The sequence below is a fragment of the Uloborus diversus genome, unplaced genomic scaffold, assembly GCF_026930045.1.
Source record: "Uloborus diversus isolate 005 unplaced genomic scaffold, Udiv.v.3.1 scaffold_22, whole genome shotgun sequence".
NCBI classification, from domain to species: Eukaryota; Metazoa; Arthropoda; class Arachnida; order Araneae; family Uloboridae; genus Uloborus; species Uloborus diversus.
The window spans coordinates 354,709-374,414 of record NW_026558373.1 but is presented as its reverse complement, the minus strand read 5'-3'; positions in this window follow the sequence as shown (position 1 = coordinate 374,414).

The following is a 19,706-nucleotide window of genomic DNA, read 5'->3' as shown; positions in this document are numbered from 1 at the left end:
TTACCAAGGTGCATTTTTTGTTTTTATTATATTTAAAACTCCCACCGACAGAGATCCCATAGACTAATGGCTAGAGTGTTAGGCTTCCAAGCGAGTGGCCCTGGGTTCGAGTCCCAGCCTGAACGAAAATCTTCAATGTATACTTTTAGTTTCTAATTTGAAATTTCTTCTTCTTTTTTTTTTAATTTTTCTCTTTTGCGAATATTGATTATTTATGTAGGGAGAAAAATTCTGAGTCAGTTTAATTATTCGACCTGTAAATTTCAAAGTGTTTGAATCAATAATTACCAAGGTGCATTTTTTGTTTTTATTATATTTAAGACTTCCATCGACAAAGCTCCGATAGCCTAATGGCTAGACCGTTGGGTTCCAAGCGCGTGGTACTGGGTTCGAGTCCCGGCCGGAACGAAAATCTTCCATGTATATATTTTTCTTCTAATTTGAAGATTCTTTTTTTTTTCAATTTCTTTCTTTTGCAAATATGGATTATTTATGTACGGAAGAAAATTCTGAGTCAGTTTAATCATTCGACCTTTAGATTTCAAAGATTTTAGATCAATAATTACTAAGGTGCATTTTTTGTTTTTATTATAATTAAGACACCGATCAACAGAGATCCGATAGTATATTGGCGAGAGCGTTGGGCTTCCATGAGTGTCGCCCTGGGTTCAAATCCCAGCCGGAAAGGAAATCTTAAATGCAAATATTTTTTTCTAATTTTATAATTCTTTTTTTTTTATTTTTCCCTTTTGCGAAGTCAGTCAGTCAGTCTGACAGTCAATCAGTCAAGCACTCAGTCATTCAGTCTCAGTCAGTCAGTCCAGTCAGTCAGTCACTCAGTCAGTCAGTTAGTCCTTCAGCCAGTCAGTCAAGCAGTCAGTCATTTAGTCTCAGTCAGTCAGTCATTCAGTCAGTCAGTCAGTCAGGCAGTCAGTCAGTCAGTCAGTCGGTCAGTCCTGTGCAGTCAGTTAGTCACTAAAGCAGTCAGTCAGTCTCAGTCAGTCAGTCAGTCAGTCAGTCCAGTCCAGTCTCAGTCAGTCAGTCAGTCAGTCTCGGTCAGTCAGTCAGTCAGTCATTCAGTCAGTCAGTCAGTCAGGCAGTCAGTCAGTCGGTCAGCCTTATTCAGTCAGTCTGTCAGTCAGTCAGTCAGTCAGCCTTATTCAGTCAGTCTGTCAGTCATCCTTATTCAGTCAGTCTGTCAGTCAGTCAGTCGGTCAGTCCTGTCCAGTCAGTTAGTCAGTCAAGCAGTCAGTCAGGTAGTCAAGCAGTCAGTCAGTCAGTGTCAGTCAGTCATTTAGTCATTCAGTCAGTCAGTGAAATAGCCAGTCAGAGAGTCAAGCAGTCAGTCCGTCAGTCTCAGTCAGTCAGTTAGTCAGTCAGTCAGTCAGTCAGTCAGTCAGTCCAGTCTCAGTCAGTCAGGCAGTTAGTCAGTCAGTCTCGGTCAGTCAGTGAGTCAGTCAGTCAGTGAGTCAGTCTGTCAGTCAGGCAGTATCAGTCAGGCAGTAAGACTCCGCTCGACAGAACTCCGATAGCCTAATGGCTAGACCGCTGGTCTTCCAAGCGAGTGGCCTGGGTTCGAGTATCAGCCGGAGCGAATATCTTCAATGTATATATTTCTTTTCTAATTTGAAAATTCTTTTTTTTTTCAATTTCTTTCCTTTGCAATTATTGATTATTTATGTAGGGAAGAAAATTCTGAGTCAGTTTAATTTTTCGACACGAAGATTTCAAAGTGTTTAAATAAACAATTACCAAGGTGCATTTTTTGTTTTTATTATATTTAAAACTCCCACCGACAGAGATCCCATAGACTAATGGCTAGAGTGTTAGGCTTCCAAGCGAGTGGCCCTGGGTTCGAGTCCCAGCCTGAACGAAAATCTTCAATGTATACTTTTAGTTTCTAATTTGAAATTTCTTCTTCTTTTTTTTTTAATTTTTCTCTTTTGCGAATATTGATTATTTATGTAGGGAGAAAAATTCTGAGTCAGTTTAATTATTCGACCTGTAAATTTCAAAGTGTTTGAATCAATAATTACCAAGGTGCATTTTTTGTTTTTATTATATTTAAGACTTCCACCGACAGAGCTCCGATAGCCTAATGGCTAGACCGTTGGGTTCCTAGCGCGTGGTACTGGGTTCGAGTCCCGGCCGGAAAGGAAATCTTAAATGCAAATATTTTTTTCTAATTTTATAATTCTTTTTTTTTATTTTTACCTTTTGCGAAGTCAGTCAGTCAGTCTGACAGTCAATCAGTCAAGCACTCAGTCATTCAGTCTCAGTCAGTCAGTCCAGTCAGTCAGTCACTCAGTCAGTCAGTTAGTCCTTCAGCAAGTCAGTCAAGCAGTCAGTCATTTAGTCTCAGTCAGTCAGTCATTCAGTCAGTCAGTCAGTCAGGCAGTCAGTCAGTCAGTCAGTCGGTCAGTCCTGTGCAGTCAGTTAGTCACTAAAGCAGTCAGTCAGTCTCAGTCAGTCAGTCAGTCAGTCAGTCCAGTCCAGTCTCAGTCAGTCAGTCAGTCAGTCTCGGTCAGTCAGTCAGTCAGTCATTCAGTCAGTCAGTCAGTCAGGCAGTCAGTCAGTCGGTCAGCCTTATTCAGTCAGTCTGTCAGTCAGTCAGTCAGTCAGCCTTATTCAGTCAGTCTGTCAGTCATCCTTATTCAGTCAGTCTGTCAGTCAGTCAGTCGGTCAGTCCTGTCCAGTCAGTTAGTCAGTCAAGCAGTCAGTCAGGTAGTCAAGCAGTCAGTCAGTCAGTGTCAGTCAGTCATTTAGTCATTCAGTCAGTCAGTGAGTCAGTCTGTCAGTCAGGCAGTATCAGTCAGGCAGTAAGACTCCGCTCGACAGAACTCCGATAGCCTAATGGCTAGACCGCTGGTCTTCCAAGCGAGTGGCCTGGCTTCGAGTCCCAGCCGGAGCGAATATCTTCAATGTATATATTTCTTTTCTAATTTGAAAATTATTTTTTTTTTCAATTTCTTTCCTTTAAAATTATTGATTATTTATGTAGGGAAGAAAATTCTGAGTCAGTTTAATTTTTCGACACGAAGATTTCAAAGTGTTTAAATAAACAATTACCAAGGTGCATTTTTTGTTTTTATTATATTTAAAACTCCCACCGACAGAGCTCCCATAGACTAATGGCTAGAGTGTTAGGCTTCCAAGCGAGTGGCCCTGGGTTCGAGTCCCAGCCTGAACGAAAATCTTCAATGTATACTTTTAGTTTCTAATTTGAAATTTCTTCTTCTTTTTTTTTTAATTTTTCTCTTTTGCGAATATTGATTATTTATGTAGGGAGAAAAATTCTGAGTCAGTTTAATTATTCGACCTGTAAATTTCAAAGTGTTTGAATCAATAATTACCAAGGTGCATTTTTTGTTTTTATTATATTTAAGACTTCCATCGACAGAGCTCCGATAGCCTAATGGCTAGACCGTTGGGTTCCTAGCGCGTGGTACTGGGTTCGAGTCCCGGCCGGAAAGGAAATCTTAAATGCAAATATTTTTTTCTAATTTTATAATTCTTTTTTTTTTATTTTTCCCTTTTGCGAAGTCAGTCAGTCAGTCTGACAGTCAATCAGTCAAGCACTCAGTCATTCAGTCTCAGTCAGTCAGTCCAGTCAGTCAGTCACTCAGTCAGTCAGTTAGTCCTTCAGCCAGTCAGTCAAGCAGTCAGTCATTTAGTCTCAGTCAGTCAGTCATTCAGTCAGTCAGTCAGTCAGGCAGTCAGTCAGTCAGTCAGTCGGTCAGTCCTGTGCAGTCAGTTAGTCACTAAAGCAGTCAGTTAGTCACTAAAGCAGTCAGTCAGTCTCAGTCAGTCAGTCAGTCAGTCAGTCCAGTCCAGTCTCAGTCAGTCTCGGTCAGTCAGTCTCGGTCAGTCAGTCAGTCAGTCAGTCAGTCAGTCAGGCAGTCAGTCAGTCGGTCAGCCTTATTCAGTCAGTCTGTCAGTCAGTCAGTCAGCCTTATTCAGTCAGTCTGTCAGTCAGTCAGTCAGCCTTATTCAGTCAGTCTGTCAGTCATCCTTATTCAGTCAGTCTGTCAGTCAGTCAGTCGGTCAGTCCTGTCCAGTCAGTTAGTCAGTCAAGCAGTCAGTCAGGTAGTCAAGCAGTCAGTCAGTCAGTGTCAGTCAGTCATTTAGTCATTCAGTCAGTCAGTGAAATAGCCAGTCAGAGAGTCAAGCAGTCAGTCAGTCAGTCTCAGTCAGTCAGTTAGTCAGTCAGTCAGTCAGTCAGTCAGTCAGTCCAGTCTCAGTCAGTCAGGCAGTTAGTCAGTCAGTCTCGGTCAGTCAGTGAGTCAGTCAGTCAGTATCATTCAGTCAGTGAGTCAGTCTGTCAGTCAGGCAGTATCAGTCAGGCAGTAAGACTCCGCTCGACAGAACTCCGATAGCCTAATGGCTAGACCGCTGGTCTTCCAAGCGAGTGGCCTGGGTTCGAGTATCAGCCGGAGCGAATATCTTCAATGTATATATTTCTTTTCTAATTTGAAAATTCTTTTTTTTTTCAATTTCTTTCCTTTGCAATTATTGATTATTTATGTAGGGAAGAAAATTCTGAGTCAGTTTAATTTTTCGACACGAAGATTTCAAAGTGTTTAAATAAACAATTACCAAGGTGCATTTTTTGTTTTTATTATATTTAAAACTCCCACCGACAGAGATCCCATAGACTAATGGCTAGAGTGTTAGGCTTCCAAGCGAGTGGCCCTGGGTTCGAGTCCCAGCCTGAACGAAAATCTTCAATGTATACTTTTAGTTTCTAATTTGAAATTTCTTCTTCTTTTTTTTTTAATTTTTCTCTTTTGCGAATATTGATTATTTATGTAGGGAGAAAAATTCTGAGTCAGTTTAATTATTCGACCTGTAAATTTCAAAGTGTTTGAATCAATAATTACCAAGGTGCATTTTTTGTTTTTATTATATTTAAGACTTCCACCGACAGAGTTCCGATAGCCTAATGGCTAGACCGTTGGGTTCCTAGCGCGTGGTACTGGGTTCGAGTCCCGGCCGGAAAGGAAATCTTAAATGCAAATATTTTTTTCTAATTTTATAATTCTTTTTTTTTATTTTTACCTTTTGCGAAGTCAGTCAGTCAGTCTGACAGTCAATCAGTCAAGCACTCAGTCATTCAGTCTCAGTCAGTCAGTCCAGTCAGTCAGTCACTCAGTCAGTCAGTTAGTCCTTCAGCAAGTCAGTCAAGCAGTCAGTCATTTAGTCTCAGTCAGTCAGTCATTCAGTCAGTCAGTCAGTCAGGCAGTCAGTCAGTCAGTCAGTCGGTCAGTCCTGTGCAGTCAGTCAGTTACTAAAGCAGTCAGTCAGTCTCAGTCAGTCAGTCAGTCAGTCAGTCCAGTCCAGTCTCAGTCAGTCAGTCAGTCAGTCTCGGTCAGTCAGTCAGTCAGTCATTCAGTCAGTCAGTCAGTCAGGCAGTCAGTCAGTCGGTCAGCCTTATTCAGTCAGTCTGTCAGTCAGACAGTCAGTCAGCCTTATTCAGTCAGTCTGTCAGTCATCCTTATTCAGTCAGTCTGTCAGTCAGTCAGTCGGTCAGTCCTGTCCAGTCAGTTAGTCAGTCAAGCAGTCAGTCAGGTAGTCAAGCAGTCAGTCAGTCAGTGTCAGTCAGTCATTTAGTCATTCAGTCAGTCAGTGAGTCAGTCTGTCAGTCAGGCAGTATCAGTCAGGCAGTAAGACTCCGCTCGACAGAACTCCGATAGCCTAATGGCTAGACCGCTGGTCTTCCAAGCGAGTGGCCTGGCTTCGAGTCCCAGCCGGAGCGAATATCTTCAATGTATATATTTCTTTTCTAATTTGAAAATTATTTTTTTTTTTCAATTTCTTTCCTTTAAAATTATTGATTATTTATGTAGGGAAGAAAATTCTGAGTCAGTTTAATTTTTCGACACAAAGATTTCAAAGTGTTTAAATAAACAATTACCAAGGTGCATTTTTTGTTTTTATTATATTTAAAACTCCCACCGACAGAGCTCCCATAGACTAAAGGCTAGAGTGTTAGGCTTCCAAGCGAGTGGCCCTGGGTTCGAGTCCCAGCCTGAACGAAAATCTTCAATGTATACTTTTAGTTTCTAATTTGAAATTTCTTCTTCTTTTTTTTTTAATTTTTCTCTTTTGCGAATATTGATTATTTATGTAGGGAGAAAAATTCTGAGTCAGTTTAATTATTCGACCTGTAAATTTCAAAGTGTTTGAATCAATAATTACCAAGGTGCATTTTTTGTTTTTATTATATTTAAGACTTCCATCGACAGAGCTCCGATAGCCTAATGGCTAGACCGTTGGGTTCCTAGCGCGTGGTACTGGGTTCGAGTCCCGGCCGGAAAGGAAATCTTAAATGCAAATATTTTTTTCTAATTTTATAATTCTTTTTTTTTTATTTTCCCCTTTTGCGAAGTCAGTCAGTCAGTCTGACAGTCAATCAGTCAAGCACTCAGTCATTCAGTCTCAGTCAGTCAGTCCAGTCAGTCAGTCACTCAGTCAGTCAGTTAGTCCTTCAGCCAGTCAGTCAAGCAGTCAGTCATTTAGTCTCAGTCAGTCAGTCATTCAGTCAGTCAGTCAGTCAGGCAGTCAGTCAGTCAGTCAGTCGGTCAGTCCTGTGCAGTCAGTTAGTCACTAAAGCAGTCAGTTAGTCACTAAAGCAGTCAGTCAATCTCAGTCAGTCAGTCAGTCAGTCAGTCCAGTCCAGTCTCAGTCAGTCTCGGTCAGTCAGTCTCGGTCAGTCAGTCAGTCAGTCAGTCAGTCAGTCAGGCAGTCAGTCAGTCGGTCAGCCTTATTCAGTCAGTCTGTCAGTCAGTCAGTCAGCCTTATTCAGTCAGTCTGTCAGTCATCCTTATTCAGTCAGTCTGTCAGTCAGTCAGTCGGTCAGTCCTGTCCAGTCAGTTAGTCAGTCAAGCAGTCAGTCAGGTAGTCAAGCAGTCAGTCAGTCAGTGTCAGTCAGTCATTTAGTCATTCAGTCAGTCAGTGAAATAGCCAGTCAGAGAGTCAAGCAGTCAGTCAGTCAGTCTCAGTCAGTCAGTTAGTCAGTCAGTCAGTCAGTCAGTCAGTCCAGTCTCAGTCAGTCAGGCAGTTAGTCAGTCAGTCTCGGTCAGTCAGTGAGTCAGTCAGTCAGTATCAGTCAGTCAGTGAGTCAGTCTGTCAGTCAGGCAGTATCAGTCAGGCAGTAAGACTCCGCTCCACAGAACTCCGATAGCCTAATGGCTAGACCGCTGGTCTTCCAAGCGAGTGGCCTGGGTTCGAGTCCCAGCCGGAGCGAATATCTTCAATGTATGTATTTCTTTTCTAATTTGAAAATTTCTTTTTTTTTCAATTTCTTTCCTTTGCAATTATTGATTATTTATGTAGGGAAGAAAATTCTGAGTCAGTTTAATTTTTCGACACGAAGATTTCAAAGTGTTTAAATAAACAATTACCAAGGTGCATTTTTTGTTTTTATTATATTTAAAACTCCCACCGACAGAGCTCCCATAGACTAATGGCTAGAGTGTTAGGCTTCCAAGCGAGTGGCCCTGGGTTCGAGTCCCAGCCTGAACGAAAATCTTCAATGTATACTTTTAGTTTCTAATTTGAAATTTCTTCTTCTTTTTTTTTTAATTTTTCTCTTTTGCGAATATTGATTATTTATGTAGGGAGAAAAATTCTGAGTCAGTTTAATTATTCGACCTGTAAATTTCAAAGTGTTTGAATCAATAATTACCAAGGTGCATTTTTTGTTTTTATTATATTTAAGACTTCCATCGACAGAGCTCCGATAGCCTAATGGCTAGACCGTTGGGTTCCAAGCGCGTGGTACTGGGTTCGAGTCCCGGCCGGAACAAAAATCTTCCATGTATATATTTCTCTTCTAATTTGAAGATTCTTTTTTTTTTCAATTTCTTTCTTTTGCAAATATGGATTATTTATGTACGGAAGAAAATTCTGAGTCAGTTTAATCATTCGACCTTTAGATTTCAAAGATTTTAGATCAATAATTACTAAGGTGCATTTTTTGTTTTTATTATAATTAAGACACCGATCAACAGAGATCCGATAGTATATTGGCGAGAGCGTTGGGCTTCCATGAGTGTCGCCCTGGCTTCAAATCCCAGCCGGAAAGGAAATCTTAAATGCAAATATTTTTTTCTAATTTTATAATTCTTTTTTTTTTTATTTTTCCCTTTTGCGAAGTCAGTCAGTCAGTCTGACAGTCAATCAGTCAAGCACTCAGTCATTCAGTCTCAGTCAGTCAGTCCAGTCAGTCAGTCACTCAGTCAGTCAGTTAGTCCTTCAGCCAGTCAGTCAAGCAGTCAGTCATTTAGTCTCAGTCAGTCAGTCATTCAGTCAGTCAGTCAGTCAGGCAGTCAGTCAGTCAGTCAGTCGGTCAGTCCTGTGCAGTCAGTTAGTCACTAAAGCAGTCAGTCAGTCTCAGTCAGTCAGTCAGTCAGTCAGTCCAGTCCAGTCTCAGTCAGTCAGTCAGTCAGTCTCGGTCAGTCAGTCAGTCAGTCAGTCAGTCAGTCAGGCAGTCAGTCAGTCGGTCAGCCTTATTCAGTCAGTCTGTCAGTCAGTCAGTCAGTCAGCCTTATTCAGTCAGTCTGTCAGTCATCCTTATTCAGTCAGTCTGTCAGTCAGTCAGTCGGTCAGTCCTGTCCAGTCAGTTAGTCAGTCAAGCAGTCAGTCAGGTAGTCAAGCAGTCAGTCAGTCAGTGTCAGTCAGTCATTTAGTCATTCAGTCAGTCAGTGAAATAGCCAGTCAGAGAGTCAAGCAGTCAGTCAGTCAGTCTCAGTCAGTCAGTTAGTCAGTCAGTCAGTCAGTCAGTCAGTCAGTCCAGTCTCAGTCAGTCAGGCAGTTAGTCAGTCAGTCTCGGTCAGTCAGTGAGTCAGTCAGTCAGTATCAGTCAGTCAGTGAGTCAGTCTGTCAGTCAGGCAGTATCAGTCAGGCAGTAAGACTCCGCTCGACAGAACTCCGATAGCCTAATGGCTAGACCGCTGGTCTTCCAAGCGAGTGGCCTGGGTTCGAGTCCCAGCCGGAGCGAATATCTTCAATGTATATATTTCTTTTCTAATTTGAAAATTCTTTTTTTTTTCAATTTCTTTCCTTTGCAGTTATTGATTATTTATGTAGGGAAGAAAATTCTGAGTCAGTTTAATTTTTCGACACGAAGATTTCAAAGTGTTTAAATAAACAATTACCAAGGTGCATTTTTTGTTTTTATTACATTTAAAACTCCCACCGACAGAGCTCCCATAGACTAATGGCTAGAGTGTTAGGCTTCCAAGCGAGTGGCCCTGGGTTCGAGTCCCAGCCTGAACGAAAATCTTCAATGTATACTTTTAGTTTCTAATTTGAAATTTCTTCTTCTTTTTTTTTTAATTTTTCTCTTTTGCGAATATTGATTATTTATGTAGGGAGAAAAATTCTGAGTCAGTTTAATTATTCGACCTGTAAATTTCAAAGTGTTTGAATCAATAATTACCAAGGTGCATTTTTTGTTTTTATTATATTTAAGACTTCCATCGACAGAGCTAAGATAGCCTAATGGCTAGACCGTTGGGTTCCAAGCGCGTGGTACTGGGTTCGAGTCCCGGCCGGAACGAAAATCTTCCATGTATATATTTCTCTTCTAATTTGAAGATTCTTTTTTTTTTCAATTTCTTTCTTTTGCAAATATGGATTATTTATGTACGGAAGAAAATTCTGAGTCAGTTTAATCATTCGACCTTTAGATTTCAAAGATTTTAGATCAATAATTACTAAGGTGCATTTTTTGTTTTTATTATAATTAAGACACCGATCAACAGAGATCCGATAGTATATTGGCGAGAGCGTTGGGCTTCCATGAGTGTCGCCCTGGGTTCAAATCCCAGCCGGAAAGGAAATCTTAAATGCAAATATTTTTTTTCTAATTTTATAATTCTTTTTTTTTATTTTTCCCTTTTGCGAAGTCAGTCAGTCAGTCTGACAGTCAATCAGTCAAGCACTCAGTCATTCAGTCTCAGTCAGTCAGTCCAGTCAGTCAGTCACTCAGTCAGTCAGTTAGTCCTTCAGCCAGTCAGTCAAGCAGTCAGTCATTTAGTCTCAGTCAGTCAGTCATTCAGTCAGTCAGTCAGTCAGGCAGTCAGTCAGTCAGTCAGTCGGTCAGTCCTGTGCAGTCAGTTAGTCACTAAAGCAGTCAGTCAGTCTCAGTCAGTCAGTCCAGTCCAGTCTCAGTCAGTCAGTCAGTCAGTCTCGGTCAGTCAGTCAGTCAGTCAGTCAGTCAGTCAGGCAGTCAGTCAGTCGGTCAGCCTTATTCAGTCAGTCTGTCAGTCAGTCAGTCAGTCAGCCTTATTCAGTCAGTCTGTCAGTCATCCTTATTCAGTCAGTCTCTCCGTCAGTCAGTCGGTCAGTCCTGTCCAGTCAGTTAGTCAGTCAAGCAGTCAGTCAGGTAGTCAAGCAGTCAGTCAGTCAGTGTCAGTCAGTCATTTAGTCATTCAGTCAGTCAGTGAAATAGCCAGTCAGAGAGTCAAGCAGTCAGTCAGTCAGTCTCAGTCAGTCAGTTAGTCAGTCAGTCAGTCAGTCAGTCAGTCAGTCCAGTCTCAGTCAGTCAGGCAGTTAGTCAGTCAGTCTCGGTCAGTCAGTGAGTCAGTCAGTCAGTATCAGTCAGTCAGTGAGTCAGTCTGTCAGTCAGGCAGTATCAGTCAGGCAGTAAGACTCCGCTCGACAGAACTCCGATAGCCTAATGGCTAGACCGCTGGTCTTCCAAGCGAGTGGCCTGGGTTCGAGTCCCAGCCGGAGCGAATATCTTCAATGTATATATTTCTTTTCTAATTTGAAAATTCTTTTTTTTTTCAATTTCTTTCCTTTGCAATTATTGATAATTTATGTAGGGAAGAAAATTCTGAGTCAGTTTAATTTTTCGACACGAAGATTTCAAAGTGTTTAAATAAACAATTACCAAGGTGCATTTATTGTTTTTATTATATTTAAAACTCCCACCGACAGAGCTACCATAGACTAATGGCTAGAGTGTTAGGCTTCCAAGCGAGTGGCCCTGGGTTCGAGTCCCAGCCTGAACGAAAATCTTCAATGTATACTTTTAGTTTCTAATTTGAAATTTCTTCTTCTTTTTTTTTTTAATTTTTCTCTTTTGCGAATATTGATTATTTATGTAGGGAGAAAAATTCTGAGTCAGTTTAATTATTCGACCTGTAAATTTCAAAGTGTTTGAATCAATAATTACCAAGGTGCATTTTTTGTTTTTATTATATTTAAGACTTCCATCGACAGAGCTCCGATAGCCTAATGGCTAGACCGTTGGGTTCCTAGCGCGTGGTACTGGGTTCGAGTCCCGGCCGGAAAGGAAATCTTAAATGCAAAAATTTTTTTCTAATTTTATAATTCTTTTTTTTTATTTTTCCCTTTTGCGAAGTCAGTCAGTCAGTCTGACAGTCAATCAGTCAAGCACTCAGTCATTCAGTCTCAGTCAGTCAGTCCAGTCAGTCAGTCACTCAGTCAGTCAGTTAGTCCTTCAGCCAGTCAGTCAAGCAGTCAGTCATTTAGTCTCAGTCAGTCAGTCATTCAGTCAGTCAGTCAGTCAGGCAGTCAGTCAGTCAGTCAGTCGGTCAGTCCTGTGCAGTCAGTTAGTCACTAAAGCAGTCAGTCAGTCTCAGTCAGTCAGTCAGTCAGTCAGTCCAGTCCAGTCTCAGTCAGTCAGTCAGTCAGTCTCGGTCAGTCAGTCAGTCAGTCATTCAGTCAGTCAGTCAGCCTTATTCAGTCAGTCTGTCAGTCATCCTTATTCAGTCAGTCTGTCAGTCAGTCAGTCAGTCAGTCCTGTCCAGTCAGTTAGTCAGTCAAGCAGTCAGTCAGGTAGTCAAGCAGTCAGTCAGTCAGTGTCAGTCAGTCATTTAGTCATTCAGTCAGTCAGTGAAATAGCCAGTCAGAGAGTCAAGCAGTCAGTCAGTCAGTCTCAGTCAGTCAGTTAGTCAGTCAGTCAGTCAGTCAGTCCAGTCTCAGTCAGTCAGGCAGTTAGTCAGTCAGTCTCGGTCAGTCAGTGAGTCAGTCAGTCAGTATCAGTCAGTCAGTGAACCAGTCTGTCAGTCAGGCAGTATCAGTCAGGCAGTAAGACTCCGCTCGACAGAACTCCGATAGCCTAATGGCTAGACCGCTGGTCTTCCAAGCGAGTGGCCTGGGTTCGAGTCCCAGCCGGAGCGAATATCTTCAATGTATATATTTCTTTTCTAATTTGAAAATTCTTTTTTTTTCAATTTTTTTCCTTTGCAATTATTGATTATTTATGTAGGGAAGAAAATTCTGAGTCAGTTTAATTTTTCGACACGAAGATTTCAAAGTGTTTAAATAAACAATTACCAAGGTGCATTTTTTGTTTTTATTATATTTAAAACTCCCACCGACAGAGCTCCCATAGACTAATGGCTAGAGTGTTAGGCTTCCAAGCGAGTGGCCCTGGGTTCGAGTCCCAGCCTGAACGAAAATCTTCAATGTATACATTTAGTTTCTAATTTGAAATTTCTTCTTCTTTTTTTTTTAATTTTTCTCTTTTGCGAATATTGATTATTTATGTAGGGAGAAAAATTCTGAGTCAGTTTAATTATTTGACCTGTAAATTTCAAAGTGTTTGAATCAATAATTACCAAGGTGCATTTTTTGTTTTTATTATATTTAAGACTTCCATCGACAGAGCTCCGATAGCCTAATGGCTAGACCGTTGGGTTCCTAGCGCGTGGTACTGGGTTCGAGTCCCGGCCGGAAAGGAAATCTTAAATGCAAAAATTTTTTTCTAATTTTATAATTCTTTTTTTTTTATTTTTCCCTTTTGCGAAGTCAGTCAGTCAGTTTGACAGTCAATCAGTCAAGCACTCAGTCATTCAGTCTCAGTCAGTCAGTCCAGTCAGTCAGTCACTCAGTCAGTCAGTTAGTCCTTCAGCCAGTCAGTCAAGCAGTCAGTCATTTAGTCTCAGTCAGTCAGTCATTCAGTCAGTCAGTCAGTCAGGCAGTCAGTCAGTCAGTCAGTCGGTCAGTCCTGTGCAGTCAGTTAGTCACTAAAGCAGTCAGTCAGTCTCAGTCAGTCAGTCAGTCAGTCAGTCCAGTCCAGTCTCAGTCAGTCAGTCAGTCAGTCTCGGTCAGTCAGTCAGTCAGTCATTCAGTCAGTCAGTCAGCCTTATTCAGTCAGTCTGTCAGTCATCCTTATTCAGTCAGTCTGTCAGTCAGTCAGTCAGTCAGTCCTGTCCAGTCAGTTAGTCAGTCAAGCAGTCAGTCAGGTAGTCAAGCAGTCAGTCAGTCAGTGTCAGTCAGTCATTTAGTCATTCAGTCAGTCAGTGAAATAGCCAGTCAGAGAGTCAAGCAGTCAGTCAGTCAGTCTCAGTCAGTCAGTTAGTCAGTCAGTCAGTCAGTCAGTCAGTCAGTCCAGTCTCAGTCAGTCAGGCAGTTAGTCAGTCAGTCTCGGTCAGTCAGTGAGTCAGGCAGTCAGTATCACTCAGTCAGTGAGTCAGTCTGTCAGTCAGGCAGTATCAGTCAGGCAGTAAGACTCCGCTCGACAGAACTCCGATAGCCTAATGGCTAGACCGCTGGTCTTCCAAGCGAGTGGCCTGGGTTCGAGTCCCAGCCGGAGCGAATATCTTTAATGTATATATTTCTTTTCTAATTTGAAAATTCTTTTTTTTTTCAATTTCTTTCCTTTGCAATTATTGATTATTTATGTAGGGAAGAAAATTCTGAGTCAGTTTAATTTTTCGACACGAAGATTTCAAAGTGTTTAAATAAACAATTACCAAGGTGCATTTTTTGTTTTTATTATATTTAAAACTCCCACCGACAGAGCTCCCATAGACTAATGGCTAGAGTGTTAGGCTTCCAAGCGAGTGGCCCTGGGTTCGAGTCCCAGCCTGAACGAAAATCTTCAATGTATACTTTTAGTTTCTAATTTGAAATTTCTTCTTCTTTTTTTTTTATTTTTCTCTTTTGCGAATATTGATTATTTATGTAGGGAGAAAAATTCTGAGTCAGTTTAATTATTCGACCTGTAAATTTCAAAGTGTTTGAATCAATAATTACCAAGGTGCATTTTTTGTTTTTATTATATTTAAGACTTCCATCGACAGAGCTCTGATAGCCTAATGGCTAGACCGTTGGGTTCCTAGCGCGTGGTACTGGGTTCGAGTCCCGGCCGGAAAGGAAGTCTTAAATGCAAATATTTTTTTCTAATTTTATAATTCTTTTTTTTTATTTTTCCCTTTTGCGAAGTCAGTCAGTCAGTCTGACAGTCAATCAGTCAAGCACTCAGTCATTCAGTCTCAGTCAGTCAGTCACTCAGTCAGTCAGTTAGTCCTTCAGCCAGTCAGTCAAGCAGTCAGTCATTTAGTCTCAGTCAGTCAGTCAGGCAGTCAGTCAGTCAGTCAGTCGGTCAGTCCTGTGCAGTCAGTTAGTCACTAAAGCAGTCAGTCAGTCTCAGTCAGTCAGTCAGTCAGTCAGTCCAGTCCAGTCTCAGTCAGTCAGTCAGTCAGTCTCGGTCAGTCAGTCAGTCAGTCGGTCAGCCTTATTCAGTCAGTCTGTCAGTCAGTCAGTCAGTCAGCCTTATTCAGTCAGTCTGTCAGTCATCCTTATTCAGTCAGTCTGTCAGTCAGTCAGTCGGTCAGTCCTGTCCAGTCAGTTAGTCAGTCAAGCAGTCAGTCAGGTAGTCAAGCAGTCAGTCAGTCAGTGTCAGTCAGTCATTTAGTCATTCAGTTAGTCAGTGAAATAGCCAGTCAGAGAGTCAAGCAGTCAGTCAGTCTGTCTCAGTCAGTCAGTTAGTCAGTCAGTCAGTCAGTCAGTCAGTCCAGTCTCAGTCAGTCAGGCACTTAGTCAGTCAGTCTCGGTCAGTCAGTGAGTCAGTCAGTCAGTGAGTCAGTCTGTCAGCCAGGCAGTATCAGTCAGGCAGTAAGACTCCGCTCGACAGAACTCCGATAGCCTAATGGCTAGACCGCTGGTCTTCCAAGCGAGTGGCCTGGGTTCGAGTCCCAGCCGGAGCGAATATCTTCAATGTATATATTTCTTTTCTAATTTGAAAATTCTTTTTTTTTTCAATTTCTTTCCTTTGCAATTATTGATTATTTATGTAGGGAAGAAAATTCTGAGTCAGTTTAATTTTTCGACACGAAGATTTCAAAGTGTTTAAATAAACAATTACCAAGGTGCATTTTTTGTTTTTATTATATTTAAAACTCCCACCGACAGAGCTCCCATAGACTAATGGCTAGAGTGTTAGGCTTCCAAGCGAGTGGCCCTGGGTTCGAGTCCCAGCCTGAACGAAAATCTTCAATGTATACTTTTAGTTTCTAATTTGAAATTTCTTCTTTTTTTTTAATTTTTCTCTTTTGCGAATATTGATTATTTATGTAGGGAGAAAAATTCTGAGTCAGTTTAATTATTCGACCTGTAAATTTCAAAGTGTTTGAATCAATAATTTCCAAGGTGCATTTTTTGTTTTTATTATATTTAAGACTTCCATCGACAGAGCTCCGATAGCCTAATGGCTAGACCGTTGGGTTCCTAGCGCGTGGTACTGGGTTCGAGTCCCGGCCGGAAAGGAAATCTTAAATGCAAATATTTTTTTCTAATTTTATAATTCTTTTTTTTTATTTTTCCCTTTTGCGAAGTCAGTCAGTCAGTCTGACAGTCAATCAGTCAAGCACTCAGTCATTCAGTCTCAGTCAGTCAGTCCAGTCAGTCAGTCACTCAGTCAGTCAGTTAGTCCTTCAGCCAGTCAGTCAAGCAGTCAGTCATTTAGTCTCAGTCAGTCAGTCATTCAGTCAGTCAGTCAGTCAGGCAGTCAGTCAGTCAGTCAGTCGGTCAGTCCTGTGCAGTCAGTTAGTCACTAAAGCAGTCAGTCAGTCTCAGTCAGTCAGTCCAGTCCAGTCTCAGTCAGTCAGTCAGTCAGTCTCGGTCAGTCAGTCAGTCAGTCATTCAGTCAGTCAGTCAGTCAGGCAGTCAGTCAGTCGGTCAGCCTTATTCAGTCAGTCTGTCAGTCAGTCAGTCAGTCAGCCTTATTCAGTCAGTCTGTCAGTCATCCTTATTCAGTCAGTCTGTCAGTCAGTCAGTCGGTCAGTCCTGTCCAGTCAGTTTGTCAGTCAAGCAGTCAGTCAGGTAGTCAAGCAGTCAGTCAGTCAGTGTCAGTCAGTCATTTAGTCATTCAGTCAGTCAGTGAAATAGCCAGTCAGAGAGTCAAGCAGTCAGTCAGTCAGTCTCAGTCAGTCAGTTAGTCAGTCAGTCAGTCAGTCAGTCAGTCAGTCCAGTCTCAGTCAGTCAGGCAGTTAGTCAGTCAGTCTCGGTCAGTCAGTGAGTCAGTCAGTCAGTGAGTCAGGCTGTCAGTCAGGCAGTATCAGTCAGGCAGTAAGACTCCGCTCGACAGAACTCCGATAGCCTAATGGCTAGACCGCTGGTCTTCCAAGCGAGTGGCCTGGGTTCGAGTCCCAGCCGGAGCGAATATCTTCAATGTATATATTTCTTTTCTAATTTGAAAATCCTTTTTTTTTTTTTCAATTTCTTTCCTTTGCAATTATTGATTATTTATGTAGGGAAGAAAATTCTGAGTCAGTTTAATTTTTCGACCTGTAAATTTCAAAGTGTTTGAATCAATAATTACCAAGGTGCATTTTTTGTTTTTATTATATTTAAGACTTCCATCGACAGAGCTCCGATAGCCTAATGGCTAGACCGTTGGGTTCCTAGCGCGTGGTACTGGGTTCGAGTCCCGGCCCGAAAGGAAATCTTAAATGCAAATATTTTTTTCTAATTTTATAATTCTTTTTTTTTTATTTTTCCCTTTTGCGAAGTCAGTCAGTCAGTCTGACAGTCAATCAGTCAAGCACTCAGTCATTCAGTCTCAGTCAGTCAGTCCAGTCAGTCAGTCACTCAGTCAGTCAGTTAGTCCTTCAGCCAGTCAGTCAAGCAGTCAGTCATTTAGTCTCAGTCAGTCAGTCATTCAGTCAGTCAGTCAGTCAGGCAGTCAGTCAGTCAGTCAGTCGGTCAGTCCTGTGCAGTCAGTTAGTCACTAAAGCAGTCAGTCAGTCTCAGTCAGTCAGTCAGTCAGTCAGTCCAGTCCAGTCTCAGTCAGTCAGTCAGTCAGTCTCGGTCAGTCAGTCAGTCAGTCATTCAGTCAGTCAGTCAGTCAGGCAGTCAGTCAGTCGGTCAGCCTTATTCAGTCAGTCAATCAGTCAGTCAGTCAGTCAGCCTTATTCAGTCAGTCAGTCAGTCAGCCTTATTCAGTCAGTCTGTCAGTCAGTCAGTCGGTCAGTCCTGTCCAGTCAGTTAGTCAGTCAAGCAGTCAGTCAGGTAGTCAAGCAGTCAGTCAGTCAGTGTCAGTCAGTCATTTAGTCATTCAGTCAGTCAGTGAAATAGCCAGTCAGAGAGTCAAGCAGTCAGTCAGTCAGTCTCAGTCAGTCAGTTAGTCAGTCAGTCAGTCATTCAGTCCAGTCTCAGTCAGTCAGGCAGTTAGTCAGTCAGTCTCGGTCAGTCAGTGAGTCAGTCAGTCAGTATCAGTCAGTCAGTGAGTCAGTCTGTCAGTCAGGCAGTATCAGTCAGGCAGTAAGACTCCGCTCGACAGAACTCCGATAGCCTAATGGCTAGACCGCTGGTCTTCCAAGCGAGTGGCCTGGGTTCGAGTCCCAGCCGGAGCGAATATCTTCAATGTATATATTTCTTTTCTAATTTGAAAATTCTTTTTTTTTTCAATTTCTTTCCTTTGCAATTATTGATTATTTATGTAGGGAAGAAAATTCTGAGTCAGTTTAATTTTTCGACACGAAGATTTCAAAGTGTTTAAATAAACAATTACCAAGGTGCATTTTTTGTTTTTATTATATTTAAAACTCCCACCGACAGAGCTCCCATAGACTAATGGCTAGAGTGTTAGGCTTCCAAGCGAGTGGCCCTGGGTTCGAGTCCCAGCCTGAACGAAAATCTTCAATGTATACTTTTAGTTTCTAATTTGAAATTTCTTCTTCTTTTTTTTTTAATTTTTCTCTTTTGCGAATATTGATTATTTATGTAGGGAGAAAAATTCTGAGTCAGTTTAATTATTCGACCTGTAAATTTCAAAGTGTTTGAATCAATAATTACCAAGGTGCATTTTTTGTTTTTATTATATTTAAGACTTCCATCGACAGAGCTCCGATAGCCTAATGGCTAGACCGTTGGGTTCCAAGCGCGTGGTACTGGGTTCGAGTCCCGGCCGGAACGAAAATCTTCCATGTATATATTTCTCTTCTAATTTGAAGATTCTTTTTTTTTTTCAATTTCTTTCTTTTGCAAATATGGATTATTTATGTACGGAAGAAAATTCTGAGTCAGTTTAATCATTCGACCTTTAGATTTCAAAGATTTTAGATCAATAATTACTAAGGTGCATTTTTTGTTTTTATTATAATTAAGACACCGATCAACAGAGATCCGATAGTATATTCGCGAGAGCGTTGGGCTTCCATGAGTGTCGCCCTGGGTTCAAATCCCAGCCGGAAAGGAAATCTTAAATGCAAATATTTTTTTCTAATTTTATAATTCTTTTTTTTTTATTTTTCCCTTTTGCGAAGTCAGTCAGTCAGTCTGACAGTCAATCAGTCAAGCACTCAGTCATTCAGTCTCAGTCAGTCAGTCCAGTCAGTCAGTCACTCAGTCAGTCAGTTAGTCCTTCAGCCAGTCAGTCAAGCAGTCAGTCATTTAGTCTCAGTCAGTCAGTCATTCAGTCAGTCAGTCAGTCAGTCAGTCAGTCAGTCAGTCAGTCGGTCAGTCTTGTGCAGTCAGTTAGTCACTAAAGCAGTCAGTCAGTCTCAGTCAGTCAGTCAGTCAGTCAGTCGGTCAGTCCTGTCCAGTCAGTTAGTCAGTCAAGCAGTCAGTCAGGTAGTCAAGCAGTCAGTCAGTCAGTGTCAGTCAGTCATTTAGTCATTCAGTCAGTCAGTGAAATAGCCAGTCAGAGAGTCAAGCAGTCAGTCAGTCAGTCTCAGTCAGTCAGTTAGTCAGTCAGTCAGTCAGTCAGTCAGTCAGTCCAGTCTCAGTCAGTCAGGCAGTTAGTCAGTCAGTCTCGGTCAGTCAGTGAGTCAGTCAGTCAGTATCAGTCAGTCAGTGAGTCAGTCTGTCAGTCAGGCAGTATCAGTCAGGCAGTAAGACTCCGCGCGACAGAACTCCGATAGCCTAATGGCTAGACCGCTGGTCTTCCAAGCGAGTGGCCTGGGTTCGAGTCCTAGCCGGAGCGAATATCTTCAATGTATATATTTCTTTTCTACTTTGAATTTTTTTTTTTTTTCAATTTCTTTCCTTTGCAATTATTGATTATTTATGTAGGGAAGAAAATTCTGAGTCAGTTTAATTTTTCGACACGAAGATTTCAAAGTGTTTAAATAAACAATTACCAAGGTGCATTTTTTGTTTTTATTATATTTAAAACTCCCACCGACAGAGCTCCCATAGACTAATGGCTAGAGTGTTAGGCTTCCAAGCGAGTGGCCCTGGGTTCGCGTCCCAGCCTGAACGAAAATCTTCAATGTATACTTTTAGTTTCTAATTTGAAATTTCTTCTTCTTTTTTTTTTAATTTTTCTCTTTTGCGAATATTGATTATTTATGTAGGGAGAAAAATTCTGAGTCAGTTTAATTATTCGACCTGTAAATTTCAAAGTGTTTGAATCAATAATTACCAAGGTGCATTTTTTGTTTTTATTATATTTAAGACTTCCATCGACAGAGCTCCGATAGCCTAATGGCTAGACCGTTGGG